This window comes from Hyla sarda, chromosome 9 (assembly GCF_029499605.1).
Source record: "Hyla sarda isolate aHylSar1 chromosome 9, aHylSar1.hap1, whole genome shotgun sequence".
NCBI classification, from domain to species: Eukaryota; Metazoa; Chordata; class Amphibia; order Anura; family Hylidae; genus Hyla; species Hyla sarda.
This window is the reverse complement of record NC_079197.1, coordinates 149,999,174-150,023,571: the sequence shown is the minus strand read 5'-3', so window position 1 is coordinate 150,023,571 and position 24,398 is coordinate 149,999,174. Positions and strand designations below refer to the sequence as shown.

The 24,398-nt window shown below is 43.3% G+C and overlaps 1 protein-coding gene across 8 annotated transcripts in view; it reads left to right on the top strand.

Annotated features, from left to right (window-relative positions):
* SIPA1L3 (signal induced proliferation associated 1 like 3) overlaps positions 1-24,398 on the top strand; it is a 215,151-nt gene that overhangs the window by 39,040 nt on the left and 151,713 nt on the right. For 6 of the 8 annotated variants that reach the window (XM_056537654.1, XM_056537652.1, XM_056537653.1 and 3 more), the window contains exon 2: positions 15,464-15,590. The gene's annotated coding sequence lies outside the window, so the exon portion shown is untranslated. Of the gene's footprint in view, positions 1-11,510; positions 11,617-13,004; positions 13,093-15,463; positions 15,591-24,398 lie in introns of those variants that run through there. The other 2 variants (XM_056537647.1, XM_056537648.1) reach the window with 2 other exon arrangements.

Sequence of the window (24,398 nt, the reverse complement as noted above, 5' to 3'; positions counted from 1 at the left end):
CTTTATGACATGGCTGCTTACTGCTACAGGTGGCAATTACAAGAGAATGGCTGGGCCAAATTTGACAAATGAGGTATCGTTGGAAAGGTCTTTGAAAGAGCTATCAGATTAGGTAAACTTTTTTTTTTTTTTTAAGTACCAGAGCTCCGGAGTACTCCTTTAAAATAACTCAGATTTCATCCATTTTAGCCTCTTAGATGCTGCAGTCAGTAGAAACTGTGGCATCTAGGTGGTAAGGGGTGCTTTCTGTGTATGCGCAACCTGTGCAGTAATGGCAAACAAAGTGCCCATGTGTGATTGAGGAGAGAATCATAGCCACTATACAGGGATAGCAGAGTCCTACTGTGCATGCTGCACCTTGCAAAGAACTATTAGAGGACTTCTTTAGTAGCCACGAGGTATAGAAAGTTGGAAAAAAGTGTTATGTTTGACAACCTGGTTTATTTTGTAGTTGGGATAATATTCCCTATACCTGTGGTGTTCAGCCTGCAGTCCTCTAGTTTTGCGGCAGCTGGAGGGATGCATGTTAAAAAGCCTTGCCCTATACCAGTGTTTCCCAATCAGAGTACCTCCAGCTGTTGCAAAACTACAACTCCCAGCATGCTCGGACAGCCTCCGGCTGTCCAAGCATGCTGCGAGTTGTAGTTTTGCAACAGCTGGAGGCGCTCTGGTTGGAAAACACTGCCCTATACTATATCCTGTTTATAATTCTTGGAACGTAGTTGTTTGCAGTCTTCATTGTCTTGGTGATGTAGCTGTCCAGCACTGATAGACAGCCGGCGCTTTGTTTTCTGATTAGGTACTTCTGGCACAGGTTGGGTTAACCTTTGGATATGTGCGGTCAGTAGTTTTTGGTCTAGTCACTTATTAACCTGCAGTGTTTGTATTACTCAGCTGACTGGTGGAAAGTAATGGGGACCCTGACTTCTAGGACCTCATGGAGTAAGGAAGAATTCAGCCCAGTAAGCACTTCTTTTGAGTCACCTCATCTGCTCGTCCCAGAACCAGGATCTATTAGTCCTGTGTCTGATCTCTTAGTCTGATCTCTTAGTCTGATCTCTTAGTCAGATCTCTTAGTCGGATCTCTTAGTCGGATCTCTTAGTCGGATCTCTTAGTCGGATCTCTTAGTCGGATCTCTTAGTCGGATCTCTTAGTCGGATCTCTTAGTCGGATCTCTTAGTCGGATCTCTTAGTCGGATCTCTTAGTCGGATCTCTTAGTCGGATCTCTTAGTCGGATCTCTTAGTCGGATCTCTTAGTCGGATCTCTTAGTCGGATCTCTTAGTCGGATCTCTTAGTCGGATCTCTTAGTCGGATCTCTTAGTCGGATCTCTTAGGTCCCACCTATTAGGTCCCACCTATTAGGTCCCACCTATTAGGTCCCACCTATTAGGTCCCACCTATTAGGTCCCACCTATTAGGTCCCACCTATTAGGTCCCACCTATTAGGTCCCACCTATTAGGTCCCACCTATTAGGTCCCACCTATTAGGTCCGATCCCTTAGTCCTGTCTTGGATCCCTTTGTCCTGTCTTGGATCCCTTTGTCTTGTCTTGGATCCCTTTGTCTTGTCTTGGATCCCTTTGTCTTGTCTTGGATCCCTTTGTCTTGTCTTGGATCCCTTTGTCTTGTCTTGGATCCCTTTGTCTTGTCTTGGATCCCTTTGTCTTGTCTTGGATCCCTTTGTCTTGTCTTGGATCCCTTTGTCTTGTCTTGGATCCCTTAGTCCTGTCTTGGATCCCTTAGTCCTGTCTTGGATCCCTTAGTCCTGTCTTGGATCCCTTAGTCCTGTCTTGGATCCCTTAGTCCTGTCGTGGATCCCTTAGTCCTGTCGTGGATCCCTTAGTCCTGTCGTGGATCCCTTAGTCCTGTCGTGGATCCCTTAGTCCTGTCGTGGATCCCTTAGTCCTGTCGTGGATCCCTTAGTCTTGTCGTGGATCCCTTAGTCCTGTCTTGGATCCCTTAGTCCTGTCTTGGATCCCTTAGTCCTGTCTTGGATCCCTTAGTCCTGTCTTGGATCCCTTAGTCCTGTCTTGGATCCCTTAGTCCTGTCTTGGATCCCTTAGTCCTGTCTTGGATCCCTTAGTCCTGTCTTGGATCCCTTAGTCCTGTCTTGGATCCCTTAGTCCTGTCTTGGATCCCTTAGTCGTGTCGTGGATCCCTTAGTCCTGTTTTACAGAGTAATGGGTAGTAGGTTGGCATCCTGTGCCCCCCCTTCAGCACACAGATGGGTCTAGCAGTAGCCTGAAGCAGTAGTAAATTTCAGTTCTGACCAGTGATGTGAGTTATACTCTACATCAGAGAGAACCATTTGCACACATTGTGGGACATTTATCATTGGCCTTACACCACTTCACTGTTTTAAATGTCCTTAAAAATGTTGTGCAATTACATTTTTTTGCACAATTTTTGGAAGAACATCTTTCAAAGTTGTCTACTGTTTGGTGCACCATACACCACTTTTTGCAGTGGGGCTGTAGTTATTATTTGCGCAAATTAAATTTAGAAGGGTTTTATTTTTTTTAATTCTTTTTTGCACAAACTTACACCACCTAAAGGGACACGTACAAAAGTGTCAGATTATAGAGCACAAAGCTTAAACCAATCTCTGCAGCTCACTGGTTTCTGTGATTCCGCAAAATTCAGGTCCTGTGCACCTTTTTGTAAATTTTTGAGCAACTGTGCAAACAATACACCAAGCAAACAGAGGTAAAATCTTTACTACCTTAGACCAACATTGATAAATGTCCCCCATTGTGAGAGTGATATAGCCAAGGCTCACATGATGAGCATAGATCATAAGGTGGAGCTATTGAATTCTCAAAAATGGGGAAAAGTGACCAGGTGCACATCGTGTTACATGGCTCCTGAGACCTCAGAAACCTTAAAGGGCTATTCCGATTTCTTTAACAGTGTCTCAATATTTAAGGCATGGCTGCATAAACCAGTTTTCAAATTGGCTTCATTTAGTAAACTTGCCTGGTTCTGAAGAGATCGATTTTTATCTCTCTTGTTAACTGCTTGTCTGGGATCCCGTCCACCAGCTCTGCTTTAGAAGCGGTGGGAACGTCGCTCCCTTTGGCCAGAGGAGCTCCTGAGCGCACATCAGGCTCCTTGCTCGAACACCTTCTCAACACATTTATAATGCCTGACAGCTGCAGTCCTGGTACTTTAGCTTAGGAGCTGTCACACAGAAGCAGATGACCTGCCTCTGACCCCAGCCTGTCCACTTACAACCCCAGTAGTGTGAGCAGAAAGAAGCCGTAGCAGAGAGAGGTAATCGGGGGAGATGAGACAACCCCTTTAAAGAAATGCCCTACCTTGATTCGTAGATCTCTCTAAAGGCTGACGGAGTGGGGAGAAGCCACCAGGGAATGTCCCGATGACTCTTGGTTCAGGCAGCATCAAAGTGATAAACACAGGTTTTCATTTGGATGCCCAAAGATCTGATATTATTGGCCTGTCCAGTGGACATTTGTAAGCCAAAATCAGCAAAGAAACGCAAACAGAGAAAAAACAATAATGGAAAGACTTGCACCTCCATTGTGCTTTGCCCTTAGAACTGGCCATCATTATTAGATCCTTAAAAGTACTGCAAAATACTGAAAACATACTTGTCATTTCAGGTGACTTTTCACAAATCCTATTATATAACTTTTTTTTAATTATTTTTCAGCAGATTTCTGCTCTGCAGGCTTTATCTCTAATTTGCAGTTCCCCCAGAGCCGGTGGGCCGAGCTCCCTCCCCTTTTATTGCTTGTCTTGCAGACACAGGACAAAGCTGAGCTGATTTAAGAGAAGTTTTGAGCAGCAGAAAGGGGGTGTAGCAGGAAGAAGCTTTATAACAGGAGAAAGAAGCATTTTTGTCCACTAAGATATATTACAGACTTTCTTATATTGGCTTGTACTATTGATCTATGTACATTTTGTTCAAATGACTGCGGCTGTTGAAGTGTGAATGAAGCCTGCAGTGGTGGTTCCTCCAAGCTTTACATGTTGTTTAGTAAGCAATCTTTAAAAAAAAAAAAAAAAAAAAGTGGACTTGGGGTGGGGGTAGGCTACTGCTTTGTTACATATATAAAGCTTATGTTTATGAATATTGTTTGTTGATCTTATAGAGACATCACAGCTCCTCTACCAACAATGTGGCAAGGTGTAAAGTAAACACAACAGGCATGTGTATAGTGCACAGTATACTTGCTGTCGACACATTGGAAGCAATGTTCTTTTTAAGACAGTGTTTTCCAAACAATGTGCCTCCAGCTGTTGCAAAACTACAACTCCCAGCATGCCCGGACAGCCAACGGCTGTCCGGGCATGCTGGGAGTTGTAGTTTTGCAACTGCTGGAGAGACACAGTTCGGAAAACACTGTTTTATAGTGACAGAATTCAGCAAACACAATATGTGAAATTGGGTATGTACAGTAACCAAAAGTTGTCAAGTCTCATGATTGTCGATGACACAACTAGAGAAAGATCTCATAGTAATAAAATTGCATTATACTGTGATGTCTTGCAACTGTTGCGTGTGATTTTTTTATTATATAATATATATATATTTATTTATTTATAAATGTGTGTGTGTTTATATATATATATATATATATATATATATATATATATATATATATATTTTTTTTTTTTAATTTTTTTTATTTTATTTTAAATGGCAAATGAAAATGTAAATCACATGTGCGACTTATGCAACATTTGTATTACGTTGCAAGCTGTTGTTTTGCAGCTTGCAACTTTTACACAGTCTGAATGAGACCTATCTGTAGAGGGGGTGTTCACACGAAGACAGCCCCTTTTCCATATGCTGTGCTAAGCCGTATGGATGTGATCAAAGAGCCAGTCTGTAAGCGGCTCTTCACTCTGGCTTACGAAGGGTGTTTACACACGCATAATTTTTGCTAAATTTACTGCACTTTTTTTAAAATTGGGATCTACATGGTGGAAATTTTCGTTTCCTAAGTGCCGCATTCCGGATTTGCAAAAACATTGAACCTGCCTTTTTAAAGGGGTACAACATTTTTTTTTTTTTTTTATAAACTGGTGCCAGAAAGTTAAACAGATTTGTAAATGATTTCTATTTAAAAATCTCAATCCTTCCAGTACTTATCAGCTGCTGTATGCTCTACAGGAAGTTTTTTCAATTTTTATTTTCTGTCTGACCACAGTTAAACAGTTAAACAGATTTGTAAATTACTTCTATTAAAAAAAAAATCTTAAACCTTCCAGTACTTATCAGCTGCTGTATACTACAGAGGAAGTTCTTTTCTCTTTGAATTTATTTTCTGTCTGACCACAGGGCTCTCTGCTGACACCTCTGTCCATGTCAGGAACTGTCCAGATCAGGGGAGGTTTGATATGGGGATTTGTTCCTACTCTGGACAGTTCCTGACATGGACAGAGGTGTCAGCAGAGAGCACTGTGGTCAGACAGAAAATAAATTCAAAAAGAAAAGAACTTCCTCTGTAGTATACAGCAGCTGATAAGTACTGGAAGGTTTAAGATTTTTTTTTAATAGAAGTAATTTGCAAATCTGTTTAACTTTCTGGCACCAGTTGATTTAAAAAAATAAAATTATATAAATAATAATAATGTTTTCCAGTGGAGTACCCCTTTTTAAGTTTTTGGAGTTCTGCGTCGGAATCTCAAAGTCAATGGGACTCTGAATTTCCGAGCAGAATCTGTGTCTTGTGTGCAAAGAAATTGAGCACATAAACCCCAAAATTGCCTTAAATTCACAGCCTGCTTTGTAGAATGGAATTTGAGCGGATGGTCGAATCCATTCTGTCTTCTTGGTTTGCCTGGTTGCCGTGTTGTTCCACACTTCACCTGCAGTAGACGCTGCAGTAAAAATGGGGCTTTTCTGCAGCATAATGGTTGATTACCAGAGACATACATGGGACCCCAAGAAGACCATTTATTCTCCATACTAACAGAACGCTGCTGTTCATCATTCGATAAATAAACAGAAAAGTCAGACAACATGAATAACGTGAATATATTCGTAGGAAACCATCCGTTTCGAGTTTTGCGTCTTATCCAAATTAGATACCTTCTTCAAGGTTGAGGTAAAGGTTCTCATAAAATCATGACCCATCAAATACCGACCGGGGATTGAAACTTTGGAAACACAAAGCACGTAGGGATTCTTGAACAGTCGGCTGTTCCCAGTGACATCAGTTGGTTCGACAGACTTCTCACTAATGTGTATGGGCACCTTAAAGGGGTATTCCAGGAAAAAACTTTTTATATATATATATATATATATATCTCAACTGGTTCCAGAAAGTTAAACAGATTTGTAAATTACTTCTATTAAAACATCTTAATCCTTTCAGTACTTATGAGCTTCTGAAGTTAAGGTTGTTCTTTTCTGTCAAAATCCTCTCTGATGACACGTGTCTCGGGAAACGCCCAGTTTAGAAGCAAATCCCCATAGCAAACCTCTTCTAAACTTGGCAGTTCCCGAGACACGTGTCATCAGAGAGCACTTAGACAGAAAAGAACAACCTAAACTTCAGAAGCTCATAAGTACTGAAAGGATTAAGATTTCTTTAATAGAAGTAATTTACAAATCTGTTTAACTTTCTGGAGCCAGTTGATATATATATAAAAAAAAGTTTTTTTCCTGGATATCCCCTTTAAGTTGCTGACAGATATCTCTGAAGGTGACTTATTTCCAGGCAGGACAAAAGGACCAGACCAGGTCCGAACCTTCTTTCCCCAATCTGCTCTTCAGACTCCCAGTGTATGTCCAGCTATCTCTTATATTCACAGCAGAGAAAGATTCTGGATAGGATCGAAACGTCACTGCTGTTTTCACTTTTTTCAATCCATGGATGGCTGCACTTTATTCTATGCTTATGGACTTTCATGGACCGAGGGACTTGGTTCTTATGCGTGGCCTGCACCCTGCACTTTAATTTTTATTTCAACTTAAAGTGCTGCTGTATTTGTTTGCTTTTTTGCTTATATTCACAGCAGCTACATGATCACCCACCCCTGATGAACCATCATAAGGAAAGGAAAACTGAAAAACACGTCGTGCCTAGGTGGTAGAATATGGTCAAATTGGCTACACCACCATAGGTTGAGGCCTTTTGTTTGCGGGAGGTACTTTTGCCGGTCAGGTACTTCCCTGGAGGGGGGCTTATTTCCAGGGAGGACAAAAGGACCAGACCAGGTCAGAACCTTGTTTACCCAGTCTGAGGAGTCTTGAGACTCCCAGTGTAGGTCCAGTTATCAACTGTTCACAGCAGCTACCTGAGCATCCTCCCCTGATGAATCATCACAAGGAACAGAAGACTAAGAAACATGTCGTGACTAGGTGGTAGAATAGGGGTAAAAATTGTGTAAGCCACCATCGGTTGAGGCTTTTTGTTTGGGGTGGTACATTTGCCGGTCAGGTAGATAACACTAGACCGTAAAAGAATAGAGATCCTAATTTGACACTTTGACGTCTTCGAGATGTAAAATAAAACTTATTATAATGCAAAATATTATAACCTAATCCTCTTTCTTGACTTCTCAATTGGCTATAATGGGGGGGGGGGGGGGGTCGTAAATCAGTGTTTACCAGCCGACATGCATCCATCTGTTGCCAAACTGCAATTCCCAGCATGCCCGGACAGCCTAAGGCTGTCCGGGCATGCTGGGAGTTGTAGTTTGACAGCAGTTGGAGGCACCCTGGTTGGGAAACACTGGTCTAGATGGCATTATGATAAAAGAATTATGATAAAAGAACTTACTACTGTGATGTGTTGGGGGAGACCTCAGCCTGAACACGATGTGGGGCCCTCAGTACTTGGCATGCCCCTTTGCTTGACTGTGCACATGGCACAGCGCTCCTACCTTGCTGGCAGCGTGGGATTGTACTGTGCCCGCCTGTGCGTGGGCTTCTCACGACAAGCTCTATCTCTGCTGGTTCATGATATACTGATCTACCAGCTGCTCTGCCTAAATAGTTAGAACCCGGAATAAGGTAGGAATCTCATTTTCCATAAAGCTATTGATCTGTTATATTTATATAGATTTAGATATTTAAATCAATTATGGGTAGAGGGGGCTTTTGTAATACTGCATCTAAGTGGGCCAACCATGATTTTGGGAGGAACCCCTGAAAAAACATACTAAGCCTCTGTGCTCTATGGCTGGGAACTATAGACTTCTATTTATACTACATTCTGACTCCATACAAGGTAGAGGTTGTGCAGGTCCTTGATAGGGTCGTGTGTGTGTGTTACCTATTATAAAAAGACTTCTCTATTGTCCTGATAAAGTCCTGGTTGTGGTTGGAAAATAAAATCTGAACCGCACTGTGTGCACAAGGCCTTAAAGAGGTAGTCTCCTCTGAAGAAGATATCTCCTATCCATAGGATAGGGGTTAAATGGGCACTATCATTAAAACAAATTTTTGCTATTGCACTCCTTTCTATTGTACTTTGATTTAAAAAAAAAAAAAAAGGAGGTTTTCTATGTTAATATTTGTGTTTAAAAAAAGCTGCCACTAGGTGTCTCCCTACTTGTCCAGAGCACATTTCCCCCCATCTCTTTCACAGACTTTGGACACCTGCTGGCCTGGCAGAAGTCTAAAATCAGGAAATGCAGTCTGGAGTGCTGAGGGCTGTGTGCAGCCTTAGACAATCATAGCACATCCCACACTGAACTGCTCTGGGCTGTGTGTAGCAGAGTGAGGGAGGAAGTTCTCCCCTGTATGGCTTCAGATGATGTCAAGCCAGCTGGGGAACGCCCCTTCCCAGTCTGTGAATATGAGACTGAGCAGGAGATAGAGCAATATCAAGGTAGAAAACTAGAAAAAATAATAAAAATAAAAGCAGGGGGTGGTTTATCATGATGGGGGCAGTGATCTGGGAGGACTATAAAATGTATACAGATCATGACAGGTGCTCTTTAACAAGTTGATCGAAGGGGATCTGACCACTGGGGTCCCCACTGATCCTGAGAATAGGGACAAAACTGTCCGTGGAATGAATGTAGCTTGCCATCCGTGCAGCTGCAGTGCCATCATCTAAGGGGCGCTCTAGGCCGGTGCCTACCTTGCCTGTATGATGTAGAAGACAAATCCAGGATGTCCAGTGCAGTACATGCGATTTTGCTGCTTTTATTCTTTAATAGGCCACATCAGGAGGTAATATGTAACATGTTTCAAGTGTTGTTCACCCCCTTACTTGAGCTGATTTCTTCCATAAACAGCACCACACCTGTCCTCAGGTTGTGCCTGGTATTACAGCTCCCTTCCATTAAAGAGGTTTCTAGGATTACAAAAAAGCCACGTCCTTTGTTTGCTTTAAATATATAAACACCACTGTTGTCCACAGGTCATGTGTAGTTCTGCAACTCAGTCCCATTCACGCCAATGGAGTTGAGCTGCAATACCACACACAACCTGTGGACAGAAGTGGTGCTGTATTTGCAAGTAAGAGGCAGCATTTTTCTAATCCTGGACAACTTTGTTAAAAGGGAATCTGTCATCAGTGTCACCCCCACCAACCTGTTGGTACAGACACTGATGAGAATGATACTTACCAACTTCCTCCTTATTCCGGCGACGCTCTAGGAGCACGCTGACGCCACTTGCCTTGACAAAATTAGCTGTAAAATCAGCGTGCTCCTAGAGCGTTGTCCGTGGACCAAGGGTAAGTATCATTATCATCAGTGTCCCTCGCACTGCACACCTGTACCAACAGGTTAGTTCGGGTGACATTGACAGATTTTCTTTAAAAGTGAATGGAGCCAAGTTGTAATACCACACCAAGCCTTGAGGACAAGTGTGGCACTGTTCTTTAGAAGAAATTTAGCCTTTCTGTTCCTGGATAACCCATTTAACATAAATGGTAGTCCAAAACAAGAGTTTCCTCAACCAGATGACCCCTTTAAGGCTGGGTTCACACTGTGGAATTTCTGGGCAGAGTTTCTGCCGGAGATCGAGCCGGCGGCACTAGGACCGTGTGGACTGCATTGCCGTCCACATAGACAGCAATGCATTTCTGGGTGGATCTTTTGGGAGATCTGATCAGAAATGCATTGACATCTATGGGGACGGCAATGTAGTCCGCGTGGTCCTAGTGCCGCCAGCTTGATCTCTGCCAGAAATTCTGCCCAGAGATTCCACAGTGTGAACCTAGCCTTAAAGGGGTACTCCGGTGGAAAACATTATTATTATTATTATTATTATTATTATTATTATTATTATTATTATTATTTTCAAATCAACTGGTTATACAGATTTGTAAATTACTTCTATTAAAATTTTATAATCCTTCCGGTACTTATCAGCTGCTGTATGCTCCACAGGAAGTCGTGTAGTTCTTTGCAGTCTGACCACAGTGCTCTCTGCTGACACCTCTGTTCATGTCAGGAACTGTCCAGAGTAGGAGCAAATCCCCATAGCAAACCTCTCCTGCTCTGGACAGTTCCTGACACGGACAGAGGTGTCAGCAGAGAGCACTGGTCAGGCTGGAAAGAACTACACAACTTCCTGTGGAGCAATACGGCATCTGATAATTACTGGAAGGCTTAAGATTTTTTTTAATAGAAGTAATTTACAAATCTGTATAACTTTTTGGCACCAGTTGATTTGAAGAAAAAAAAAAGTTTTCTACCGGAGTACCCCTTTAAGGGTCCAGTCACATGGCGATATCTGCCTGGACATTCCATGTGCGCAGGACATGCGCCGTCTCTGTTATAAAAATTAGTCCGGAATTTGAATTTTCTGCTCTGTGGGAATGCGCCCCAAGCGTCTGTTTCCCTTTTGCTGCCCGCCCGCTCAGCTGATTTGAGCGTGCAGGAGTTAAGGAGTAAAGCGGCTGCCAATCTCTATGGAACAATGTTTATCCTGTAAATCAGTGTTTCCTAACCCAAGTGCCTCCAGCTGTTGCAAAACCACAATTCCCAGCATGCCCGGACAGCCGAAGGCTGTCCGGGCATGCTGGGAGTTGTGGTTTTGCAGCAGCAGCTGGAGGTGCCCTGTTGGGGAAACACTGTTCAGCAACTTACAGTAAATTTTTCATAATTTGTAAAGTATCGTGAAGTGCAGTAGACCCCCAACTTCTGATCTCGGCTTGGACTGTGGCGCACGTGTCCTGTACCGGAAACGTCCGCCGCAGAGTACGATTGAGAAGCGACGTAGCCGGTGAACTCTTAAGACGCTGTGCTCCAGCACAACACCTACTGTCCCTTTAAACCTCGCTCTATCACGAGATCACTTTCTCCCTTCACAGGATTGCTCCGTTAACCCCTTTAAACTTGCCGCCGTCGCCCTTCTTACCTCTGACTTATCCTTTCAACCCATTAAACTTGTCGCCTCTCTCTCGGCATCCATGTGCTTTCCAGGCACAGCCGTCACATGTGGATGTCATGAAGCGCTCGCTCGTGCATTGTCTTTGATGGTAGCTGTGTGTGTGTGTGTGTGTGTGTGTGTGTGTGTGTGTGGGAGGGGGATCTAATCCCACTTAGTATTCAGTGGACGAGTATGGTAGTATTACTAGGCAGCCCACGGCTCCGCTTCCTCCTCTCATTCACCAGACTGTATATCTCTGGCCAGGGAGAGGACGGATCCTTATGGAATGGGGACTGCAGATAGCAGGTGACTGTGTGTGTTTTTGTGTGACGGTTGTGTCGGCCGCGTGTGTATGTGCATGACACTTGTATGTGGGAAGGGACGCTGGTGCAGGATTACTCCATACTGCAGCAGACTGCTGGGTATAGGGTCTATAAGGAAGGTGTAGTTGGTGAATGGGTTTCTGCATTAATGATTCATATGGATTTGTTATGTTATTAGCCGCTACCGTAGACAACCTGTTATAGACGAGACATCCTCCCCGGGCAGAGTTTATGTAGAGGGGGCTTCCTGAGTGCCACTTGTACGCCCTAGGTCAGTGGTCTTCAACCTGCGCACCTCCAGATGTTGCAAAACTACAACTCCCAGCATGCCCGGACAGCCGTTGGCTGTCCAGGCATGCTGGGAGTTGTAGTTTTGCAACATCTGGAGGTACGCAGGTTGGAGACCACTGCCGTAGGTGTTTGCATGATATTTGATAGACCTAAAGCCGTCATTTAGAGATTGCACTTGGCGTGCTTTCTAATGGATCACACATCAGTATGGATAGATAGTTAGATATAGATATAGAGATAGAGAGAGAGATATAGAGAAATAGATAGAGCGATAGATATAGATTGAAAGATGGCTATAGATGAATAGAGAGAGATAGATATAGAGAAATAGATAAATAGAGAGCGATAGATATAGATAGAGAGATGGCTATAGATGGCTATAGATGGCTATAGATGGCTATAGATGGCTATAGATGGCTATAGATGGCTATAGATGAATAGAGAGATAGATATAGAGAAATAAATAGAGAGCGATAGATATAGATAGAGAGAGATGGCTATAGATGGCTATAGATGAATAGAGAGAGATAGATATAGATAAATAGAGAGCGATATAGATAGATGGCTATAGATGGCTATAGATGGCTATAGATGACTATAGATGACTATAGATGACTATAGATGACTATAGATGACTATAGATGACTATAGATGACTATAGATGAATAGAGAGAGATAGATATAGAGAAATAGATAAATAGAGAGTTATGGCTAGAGATGGCTAGAGATGGCTAGAGATGGCTAGAGATGGCTAGAGATGGCTAGAGATGGCTAGAGATGGCTAGAGATGGCTATAGATGAATAGAGATAGATAGATATAGAGAAATAGATAAGTAGAGAGTGATAGAGAGAGATGGCTATAGATGGCTAGAGATAGATAGATATAGAGAAATAGATAAATAGAGAGCGATAGATATAGATAGAGATGGCTATAGATGGCTATAGATGAATAGAGAGAGATATAGACCTATACACACACATTTGGAGTGAAGCATTGTCACAGCTCCCACAGGGCTGCTTTATCTTCGACCCATCGCACCCGCATTTAATAGCCGTCTTGGGCACTGTATGCTGTGCCAGCTCTTTTCCAGTCTATCCGCATGCTGCTGGGGTGGAGCCTATAAGATGAGATCATCCCTCCATAAAATGATGTCATGTCGAAGTTGAGGTACGTCTCCTGGGCACAGCTCTGTATATATATTTCATGGGTTACGCAGAGCAGTGCGTGCAGGGATAATGCTACAAGGTACCATATATGAGAGAGGGGATTATTGTGCAGCATCCGTCTGGTTTGCAAGTTCATACATTTTAATAATTTAAGACGAGAGAGAGCGGGAATATCTCCTGGTTCCTGCAATAAAATCCTCCCATGACCACCAAATGAGCCTTTCCTTCTCGGTGGTTGCGTTCACGTCATATCTTGCTAACAATAGGTAGCGACGGGATAATGGAGGTGAATGATTGTTCTGACCGGCTATACGTGTCTCCTCCGTTGTACGGGCGGCTTATGTCATCCAGCGATTCCTGAGGGAGGGCAATGACATTAGTGGGGCTAATAGGGCAATTTCCTGGTCTGAGATATACATTTCATAGGAAGACAGTTTACATTTGAGATGGGAAGAATATGGAAACTCCATGGTCCTTAGTATACACTCCTAGTCATTTACCATTTCAGGTAAATCCATTTTCCTATGTCTTAGTAATAATATTTATTAGGGGTTTCCAGTCTTTGTCTTTTCAGTTTTGTCGGCTCAACATGGTGGAAGTGGTAGTTTTACAACGGCTGGCGACCCCTAGGATTGGTTGGGATGTTGACGGCCCTTACTCAGTATAGACAAGTGGTCCCCAAACCTATGGACTTGCAAAACTTCAACTCCCAGTGAATGGTTGTTCAGACATGCTTGGAGCTGTAGTTTTTTTCCAACTTTTGGAGGTCCACAGCTTGGAGACCACTGGTTTAAAGGAGTACTCTTGTGCAGACTACTCCTGCTCCGTCCTGCCCGGGCTGCAAAAAAAAAAATTAAAATAAACCATCACTCATGTTCCCGGGTTCCCGCGGAGCGCCACTACAGCTGATCGGTCCTCCGGTCCATCTTCTTCATGCTTCCGGGTGAACGAAGCGGCAGCCCTATGTGTGTAGTGAGTTTTGGAGGCGGGGCCATGCGCCAGCGTGTCTGTGACGTGCGGATCCGCCTCCAAAACTCACTACACGCATAGGGCTGCTGCCCGAAAGCCCTGTGTGTATAGTGAGCGAGGAATATGCAGCGTATTTCCCGCAGCTGCAGTAAATTTTGCATAGCGTGAAATACGCTGCGTATACGCCAGGTAGGAATGCACCCTTAAAAGAAAAAATTATAATAATAATTAAAGTACACCACCATAATAGAAGTAATTTACTAATCTGTTTAACTTTCTGGCACCAGTTGATTAAAAAAATTAAAAAATAATAATGTTTTCCAGTGGACTACCCCTTTAACATTAGATGGTTGGACAGAACATGTAATACCTCCCTGTACTGTAGGGGGCGCTACCAGACAACAGTCAGTGCATACACTTCAGTAATACAGGTAAAGAGTACAGAACATGTAATACCTCCCTGTACTGTAGAGGGCGCTACCAGACACCAGTCAGTGCATACACATCAGTAATACAGGTAAAGAGTACAGAACATGTAATACCTCCCTGTACTGTAGGGAGCGATACCAAACACCAGTCAGTGCATACACTTCAGTAATACAGGTAAAGAGTACAGAACATGTAATACCTCCCTGTACTGTAGGGGGCGCTACCAGACACCAGTCAGTGCATACACTTCAGTAATACAGGTAAAGAGTAGTACAGAACATGTAATACTTCCCTGTACTATAGGGGGCGCTACCAGACACCAGTCAGTGCATGCACTTAAGTAATACAGGGGTTTTACAAGTAAAATGCCTATTCTGATTGGTTGGTTCTTCCAGCCATTGACAGGTTTTCACAGATGTGGACTGTGTACATTGTATGTTGAGTCTGGTTTCAAGTTACAATGGTCCAGAAAAGACCATTATATGTTGAAACTATTGTATGTTGAGGGATCACTGTATAAGGATTCCTACTGTCGGAGTAAAGGTGGCTTCTTATTTATTCTGTTGTCATATGTCTCAGTTTCCTTCAGAAATATGTGATCATCAATGTATTTTTGTTCTGGACTATGACGTAATGGTCATATATAGACACATTTGTTTGCCGTGTCGGGAGCGCGGCTCTGTAATCTTTTTTTTCTTTCTCCACCATATACCCCCATAATGTGAGTTCCCTGCATTGGGCTCCGTGACTTATGGCTGGTCTTAAATCTCGCTCCGGTGAAGGCATCTGTGGCCCGCATTGTTGTCAGGCGCAGGCGTTGTGATGATAAATCAGGCGCTGCCTCACTTAGCTGCCTTTGTGATGAACGTCGTCCTCTCCATGAGGTTGTGTTTGTAGGTTGTGTATTTGTGCTTTGCCTCTGCAGCAGAATTGCTTGTACTTTACACTGAGTATATACATTTTTCTTCCTGTAGATACAGAAATCCCTTTGTTGCCTTATCCATCCCTCCATACCTTGGATCTGAGTCGGGGAATAACTACATTGAGGATTACACGTGGATGGGTGCCTGAGACTGCGCCGAGAAACCGAAGAAACTCAAAGTGAGTACACGCTAAGAGTGAACGGTTATGTCAAGTATTATTCTAGTCATTGCACATTTTTCACCTTAGACATCTTATTCTTTACCCAAAGGATAGGGGATAAGATGTCTGATCGCGGGGGTCCTGCCACCTCCCATAGACATGAATGGAGGGGCATGGTGTGACTGCACGTCTCCCTCTCGGTAGCAGCGCCCGGCACAGAATACTGCACCGAGATTGTGGGGGGTCTTAGTGACGGGACCCCGCAATCAGACATCTTATCCCCTATCCTTTGGATAAGGGATAAGATGTCTAAGGCTGGAATACCCATTTAACCCCCTTTAGGGTCTATTCACACGTACAGTATTCTGCGCAGATTTGATGCGCAGGATTTTCTGCTGCAGATTTCAATGTAAACTGAATGACTTGAAATCCTGCGCGTCAAATCCGCGCAGAATACTGTACGTGTGAATAGACCCTTGAAGGGAATCTGTCACCATAACCACATCTTCCTTTATGTCAATTTTGCTTTTATACGTTTTATTATCCTGTTTGGCTGACAAAAAAAAAGACTTTATAAATTGCTTGAGGATGTCCTGGAGACACAGTGGCCGGATAGTGTGGGATGTCAGTCGGCTGTGACGTGGTGCTGAGGGATTTGCTAAATTGGCGCTGGCCCTGCTTCCATTTTTCAGCCACCAAACAAGATAATAAAAGTATATAAGGGAAGCGGACATTAAGGAAAATTTTTTGCATAATTTTCAGTAGAACATCTTTCAAAGTTGTCTGTTTGGTGCACTGTTCCCCACTTTTTGCAGTGGAGCTGTATTTATTATTTGCACGAATTACATTTTACAGTGTTTTTTTTCCCCCCCCCCGCAAACTTACACAACAGGACACGTACAAAAGTGTCAGATGCCAGAGCACAAAGCTTAAAGGGGTACGCCGCTGCTCAGAGTTTGGAACAAACTGTTCCGAACACTGGAGCTGGCGCCGGGAGCTCTTGACCTCATAGCCCCGCCCCTCAATGCAAGTCTATGGGAGGGGGCGTGACAGCCTTGAAGATGTTGCTTTTATCCCCAGTGTGTCTTTAAGGTGGAATTCTACCTTAAAGGGGTTCTCCACCATAATGTTATTTTAGTATGTACCTGGCAGACAGTAATGGACATGATTATGAAGGATCTGCACTTGTCTTGGGGATAAATGGCTATGTTGTGAGATTACCATAATACTGTGGCTAGCTGTTTGTGAACTGAGTTTTCTTCTTTGCCTACAAATCCCAGAATTCCATTTTCCTCCCTCCCACTCATCAGCCACCCCACCCATTGAAACATAAATGAGCTGCATCCATTCAAAAGACCTGTGGTTTTCAATCAGGGTGCCTACAGCTGTTGCTTTAGATGCAGATTTAAAAAAAAAAAATCCTGGAATACCCCTTTAAGGCTATGTTTACATGTTTGAACATCTGCCTCTGAAATCCTGATTCCTGCATCCGCAGAAAGACACGTCTATTCTTTCTGCCGTTCTGCTGGGAAATGCATTGCCGTCTATAGGACTGTGCATTTCTGAGCGGTCCTAGCGCCCGCTGGAACATTTAAATGTGCAAAATGTCTGCCTGTGTTTTCTGTTCGGACATTCTGAACAATTTCTGCCGTGTGAACATGGCCTAACAGACTTTTAGGGTGCTCACACATTGGTTAAAGGGGTACTCTGCTGGAAACCGCTTATCACCTATCCAAAAGATAAGACGTCTAATTGCGGGGGTCCCCAGCTCTAATGCGGCACGCCAGTCATCTGGTGCACAGAGCGAACTCCGCTCCGTGCCGGATTACTGGTGACTACAGCCGCTATGCCTCCTCCATTCATGTCTATGGAAGTCTATGGCTATGTACCACCCATCATTCCCCCCCCCTCCCATAGACATGAATAGAGGGGGTGTGGTGTAACATCAAGCTTCCAAGTTCCGGACGCCGTTGCCGGCCTGGAGATCACGGGGGTCCCAGACATCTTATCCCCTATTCCGGCAGAGTACCCCTTTAATTCAGCTATTATACTTTTAGCTGCAGAATTAGCTTTGCAGTAAGCCACAAGTCAATTTACATTATACTCTTTTACCATTCGCTGGGTTTCTTTGGTGCTGTCTTTTTTATTTTGTAAAGTTAATTCAGGTACTAATTATACAAGGTAGCGCACAATTTCCACTGGAGGAGACAGAGGTCACATTCACCGAAAAATCATAAGAAACATGGGAGATTGTGAACAGTCATATTTCCCTGTTCTGCTTGTTAAACCTCTTGTCATGTTTTTAGATTTTTTTATTCTCCCCCCCCCCCCCCAAGCCGTTGATGAGCCAATTTATGTAACGTGCAATGGAAAATTAATCTGTTTTATTTCTTTTGCTAAAGTCTGTATAAATAAAGCAGCCTTCTGTGTGTATTGCGCTCGGCGGGCCGGCTTTAGGCGGTCCGAGTAATCCATAGTTGGGATTAAAGGATTTTTTTTTGTCAGATTGGATCGCTATTTGGAGGAGCGATTGTAAAACCATAAGTGGAGAAAATTTTGGATACAGATGCTGGAGAAAGAGACGCCGGTCACTTCTTTTTTATCCTACAACTATAGGGGCTTATCGTGCTGACTGTAACCCCTAAAAGTCAACCTATGTCAAGTTATCTACGTAGGTCAGTGTTTTCCAACCAGGGTGCCTCCAGCTGTTTTAAAATTACAACTCTCAGCATGCCTGGACAGCCGAAGACTGGATTACTTTTTAATTACTGATAGATTTAAGCTGTTTCTTGGCTTTCCATGCCTTTTTGCACCACCCTTTCATGTGTTTAATACATTTTTTCCCAACCGGGGTGCCTCCAGCGGTTGCAAAACTACAACTCCCAGCATGCCCAGACAGCCTTTGGCTGTCCGGGCATGCTGGGAATTGTAGTTTTGCAACCGCTGGAGGCACCCTGGTTGGGAAACTATGACCTAGGTTGATGGCAGCAAGTACTTTTTTTAGTAGTTTTTAAAAAACTATACTCGCACAGGAAATCAAATGTTCCATGTGGAAGCTGTGCTCAGTAGTCAACTCCCAGCATGCCCCGACAGCCTTTGGCATGCTGGGAGTTATGGTTTTGCAACAGCTGGAGGCACCTTGGTTAGGAAACACTGGATTAAGACTAATTAGCAACCGAGTGATTTTTGCTGTTGACATTGGTCCAAATGGGACCTTTGTGTGTAGTGTTAAAACCTTGGCACTGTCCTGGCGGGTAAGGGGGGCAGCAGACAGCTCAAACATAAAATCCCCCTTCCACCTGCCTTATTAATCAGATTTGAGACAGTTCTTTGCTTTTACCTATCATGAGACATCTCTTGTGTGACACCTTGGCAATGGGACCTTTTCGTAGCCATCAATTGGGACTGAACCAGCTGATAATCTGCTGGATTGCTTTTTAATTACTGATAGATTTCAGCTGTTTCTTGGCTCTCCATGCCTTTTTGCACCTCCCTTTCATGTGTTTAATAAATTTTTTCCCAACCAGGATGCCTCCAGCTGGTGCAAAACTACAACTCCCAGCATGCCCGGACAGCCAAAGGCTGTCCGGGCATGCTGGGAGTTGAAGTTTTGCAACAACTGGAGGCACCCTGGTTGGGAAACAATGACCTAGGTTGATGGCACTTGTACTTCTCCTGCATAGTTTTTAAAAACTCAGAAGGATATTTCAGACTGCATTGTCTGTAGAAGTCAGCATATGGTGCCCTACAGAATAATCCATAATCTCATTATTACCAATTCATTGTCCTAAAACCTGGAGTGCCCCCTCTTGTGAGCGACCTGGGGCGTTTGTACATTGGCCATATTGTGTTGGAGCCATTGTACAGCACACATGCATGTCTGTAGGACTCTACTTTACACCCTTTCATACCTGTTCAGCAGCTTGAGGGTGTATTCACACGTACAGTATCCTGCACATATTCGATGCACAGAATTTGAATCTGCAGATTTTATGCTCCTTATTTCATTGTAAACTAAATGACTGAACACTGCTTCCAATCTGCAGCATCACATCCTGCGCATCGAATATGTGCAGTATACTGTATGTGTGAATACAACCTAAAGGTACGTTCACATGTACAGGATCTGCTGCATATTTTCTGCAGAGGATTTTCCTACCCATTCAAGTTAACGGGTAGCAAAATCAGCTGCGCGATATATGCAGTAGGACCTGTACGTGTGAACGTATCCTAAGGGTGCGTTCACATGGGCAGATTACTTGAGGAATTTCTGCAGCGTATTTGCTGCGTAAATTCTGCAGCGGATTATGCTACCATTGACTTCAATGGGTCAGCAGAAAATCCGCAATAGAGGCAGTTTTGCAGATTTCCTTTCGGACCCATTGAAGTCAATCGTAGCAAAATCCGCTGCAGATTTTCCGCAGCAAATACGATGTGGAAATTTCGCCTGTGTGGACACGTACCCTAAAGTTGGCCATTTTTTCTCTAGTGTATGGCCAGCTTTAGGATGTATTCAAACATACAGAATCTTGCACATATTTGATGCGCGGGATTTGAAGCTGCAGATTTCATCCAGTGTTCAGTCATTTAGTTTACATTGAAATCTGCAGCTTCAAATAAGAAATTGCCAGTCCTATATTTAAGGGGTACTCAGGGGTTAAACAGATTTGTAATTGACTTCTGTTAAAAAATCTTAATCCTTCCAGTACTTATTAGCTGCTGAATACTACAGTGGACATTCTTTTTGTTTTGAAACACAGAGCTCTCTGCTGACATCACGAGTACAGTTCTCTCTGCTGACATCTCTGTCCATTTTATGAACTGTCCAGGACAGCATATGTTTGCTATGGGGATTTCCTTTTACCCTGGACAGTTCCTAAAAATGGACAGAGATGTCAGCAGAGAGCACTGTGCTCGTGATGTCAGCAGAGAGCTCTGTGTTTCAAAAAGAAAAAAATGTCCATTGTAGTATTCAGCAGCTAATAAGTACAGGAAGGATTAAGATTTTTTAATAGAAGTAATTTACAAATCTGTTTAACTTTCTGGCACCAGTTGATTAGAAAAAAAAAATAATAATAATTCACCGGAGTACCCCTTTAATGCTCAATATAAGCTGTGGCTATAGCTATCAATTTTGCACACTTTGCTAGAGAACAGAAAATCTACAGTAAGATTTTCCAACTCTGAATCACATGAATTGGCCGCCGATTAATTTAGCCCTGTAAAAAGCCGTTCTGCTTTCCTAGCGTTCCAATTCCCTGGAGAAGTCTGGAAGACACAATACCCGAAGTCTTGGGGGGAATCGTAACACTTGGAAAGGGGAATAACTTTTACAGGACTAAGTGAATCAACGGCCAATTCGGATTCCGCTTTTTTTTTTTTCTACTGTAGAATCGTCTTGTTCTGCCAAAAAGCGCTGATGGTGGAGGTAGACTGAATTCATACTCCTTTGCCCAAAACTGAGTTAGTTTTTCACTGAATTTGGCTTGTATGGTGTATATATACACTTTGGCCCCCATTTTTGTTCCTGCAGGTATTTTTCCATGGAGTTTACTATCATATCTTGTATTTGGTGATTTTTATACATGCTTTGAGCGGTCGGGTTTTCCAAAGCTCAAATTCACCACATTTTATGTGGAAACATTAGTAAATTTGTAGGTTTTTCAGACAATCCCCTTTTTCCTGATGCCCCGTTGTAGGGTTTTCTCAATAAAGTGGAGAGTTGGTAGGTTTTTTGGATCTTTTTGTCAAATTCTGTTGCACGACACGTGCAACACAAACAACCCTACAAAATCTACTGGGAAAAGCCTTAGTAAATGAGGCCCTTTTGTGTTTTTTGCAGAGGGCGCACCACGTATTACACTTTATTTTTATTTTTATTTTATTGAGGGCCCATGGGCACCTGTATTGTATTGTATTGTATTGTATTGTATTGTATTGTAATGTATTTATTCATTCATTTTCTATTTTATTTATCTTTAATTTTTTTCCCCCTATTTTGCCCTGGTCTTGACTTAAAGGAGAACTGCAGCGGTATGACACTTATCCCCTATCCACAGGATAGGGGATAAGTGTTTGATTGCGGGGGTCCGACCGCTGGGACCCCTGTGATCTCCTGTACGGGGCGCTGCCATTAGCGCTCATGGTGAGCGCTAAGGCGCGTAGCGTCGACCTAGAGGTCGACGGTGATGCCCCGTCTTCTCCCCGTCCCCCATACAGTTCTATGGGGGAGGCGGGGAGGTACGAACGCTGCCTCCCCGCCTCTCCCATAGAGAAGTATGGCGGAGGCGTGCCGGCTGCAACGTCATGTTGCGGCCCGGCATGCCCCCTGCACGGGACAGCCGCGGCCCCGTACAGGAGACCACAGGGGTCCCAGCGGTCGGACCCCCTGCGATCAAACACTTATCCCCTATCCTGTGAATAGGGGATAAGTGTTAATCACGCTGCAGATGTCCTTTAAAGCTTACCTGTCAGATCCCCCAAAAAAAAAAAAAAATTTTACTCAGTTCCTAATCCTGACCTTGTACATCAAATTTTTATGCCTCCATCACAGATATTTATTATAAAAATCCCTCTTTTCATTAACTCACAATGTAAGTGTAAGAAATCCTCTCAGGGGAAGGGGGCGTGCCCCTCCTTGTGGTGGTGGGATGTGATTGGTGTGTCTGCTCATGCAGCCTTGTCAATCAGATCACAGCCGAAGGCTGTCCGAAAATGGTAGGAGTTGTAGTTTTGCAACAGCTGGAGGCAACCCGGTTGGGAAAAAATGTATTAAACACATGAAAGGGAGGTGCAAAAAGGCATGGAAAGCCAAGAAACAGCTGAAATCGATCAATAATTAATAATGGGCATGAGAATATGGGTACAGACAGTAATTTGAACGAGCCCTAAGAACAGGACAGCGTTCCCTAACATGTAGGTCTGTCCCGGGCATGCTAGGAGTTGTAGTTTTGCAACAGCTGGAGGCACCCCAGTTGGGAAAAATGTATTAAACACATGAAAGGGAGGTGCAAAAAGGCATGGAAAGCCAAGAAACTGCTGAAATCAATCAGTAATTAATGAGAATACGGGTACAGACAGTAACGTGAACGAGCCCTAAGAACAGGACAGCGTTCCCTAACATGTAGGTCTGTCTCCAGGTGTTGCAAAACTACAACTCCCAGCATGCCCGGACAGCCGAAGGCTGTCCGGGCATGCTAGGAGTTGTAGTTTTGCAACAGCTGGAGGCACCCCAGTTGGGAAAAATGTATTAAACACGTGAAAGGGAGGTGCAAAAAGGCATGGAAAGCCAAGAAACAGCTGAAATCAATCAGTAATTAATGAGAATACAGGTACAGACAGTAACGTGAACGAGCCCTAAGAACAGAACAGCGTTCCCTAACATGTAGGTCTGTCTCCAGCTGTTGCAAAACTATAACTCCCAGCATGCCCGGGACAGCCTTCGGCTGTCCGGACATGCTAGCAGTTGTAGTTTTGCAACAGCTGGAGAACCACAGGTTGGGGGAACACTGCATTAAAGGCCTCCTAGGAAGAGGCCTTGTAAAACATAATTTTTGTTATAGTGAATTCCTGCCTCTACACATGACCTAAAACATACCCTGTGACATAATATTTGTTTTGGTTCTTTCCGATGAATAGATGCTTTGTTCCAGACGTGTTTTATTATTAGATTATTTGCCCACCAAGGACATAATTTTAGTGACCCCCCTAAGGACCCAGATTCTTTATTTTACCCAGTGCCAGTATATTCCCCTAAGGCTCTACTAAGAGGAAAATAAACATCCGATGATAAGAATACAGGAAGATGCCGTCTGCAAAGAAACTGGTGATTAGATTGTTTTATGGGACCCCTAAAGAGCAATAGACGCACAATGCTCTATTGATATTTGTAATTCTGCAGAAGATAAGACTTCCTGGCCGCTCCCGTTCACTTTTCATATTAACACATTTACCATTTAATGATAGCTTAGTGCAAAAGTGTTAGCAATTAAAGGGACAGTAGCATGAATTAAAAATTAAAAAAAAAAATGTAAAAATTTTTTTTTTAGTTTTAGTTACAATCTGTCATCACTTACATTCTACCTAAACCATGAAGCATTAGGGTGGATCTGACTGCTTATCTCCACCTATATCTACATGATAGGGGTTAAGTAGCTGATCACGGGGGTCCGACTGCTGGGGGATTACGGGGACAAGGGCACGCACAACATTGATTCCTATGGGAGCGCGGAAAAGATCCGGGTACGGTTCTGGGGCATCATTGACATCCCATAGAGCGCTGGGGTCCCGTCCCGGTGATAGCAAGGGGCCCCAGCGGTTGGACCCCCCCCCCCACAATTAGCTGCTTATCCCCTTATCCTGTGGATAGGGGATAAGTTAAAGGGGTATTCCAGGCAAAAACTTTTTTAATATATATCAACTGGCTCCGGAAAGTTAAACAGATTTGTAAATGACTTCTATTAAAAAATCTTAATCCTTCCAATAGTTATTAGCTTCTGAAGTTTTCTGTCTAACTGCTCAATGATGATGTCACGTCCCGGGAGCTGTACATGATGGGAAAATATCCCCATAGGAGCTGGACAGCTCCCGGGACGTGAGTCATCAGAAAGCAGTTAGACAGAAAACAGCAACTCAACTTCAGAAGCTAATAACTACTGGAAGGATTATGATTTTTTAATAGAAGTAATATACAAATCTGTTTAACTTTCTGGAGCCAGTTGATATATATATATATATATATATATATATATAAAAAAAAAAAAGTTTTTGCCTGGAATACCCCTTTAATTTTCAATAGCTATCAGCAGAATGAGTATTCAGCAAACA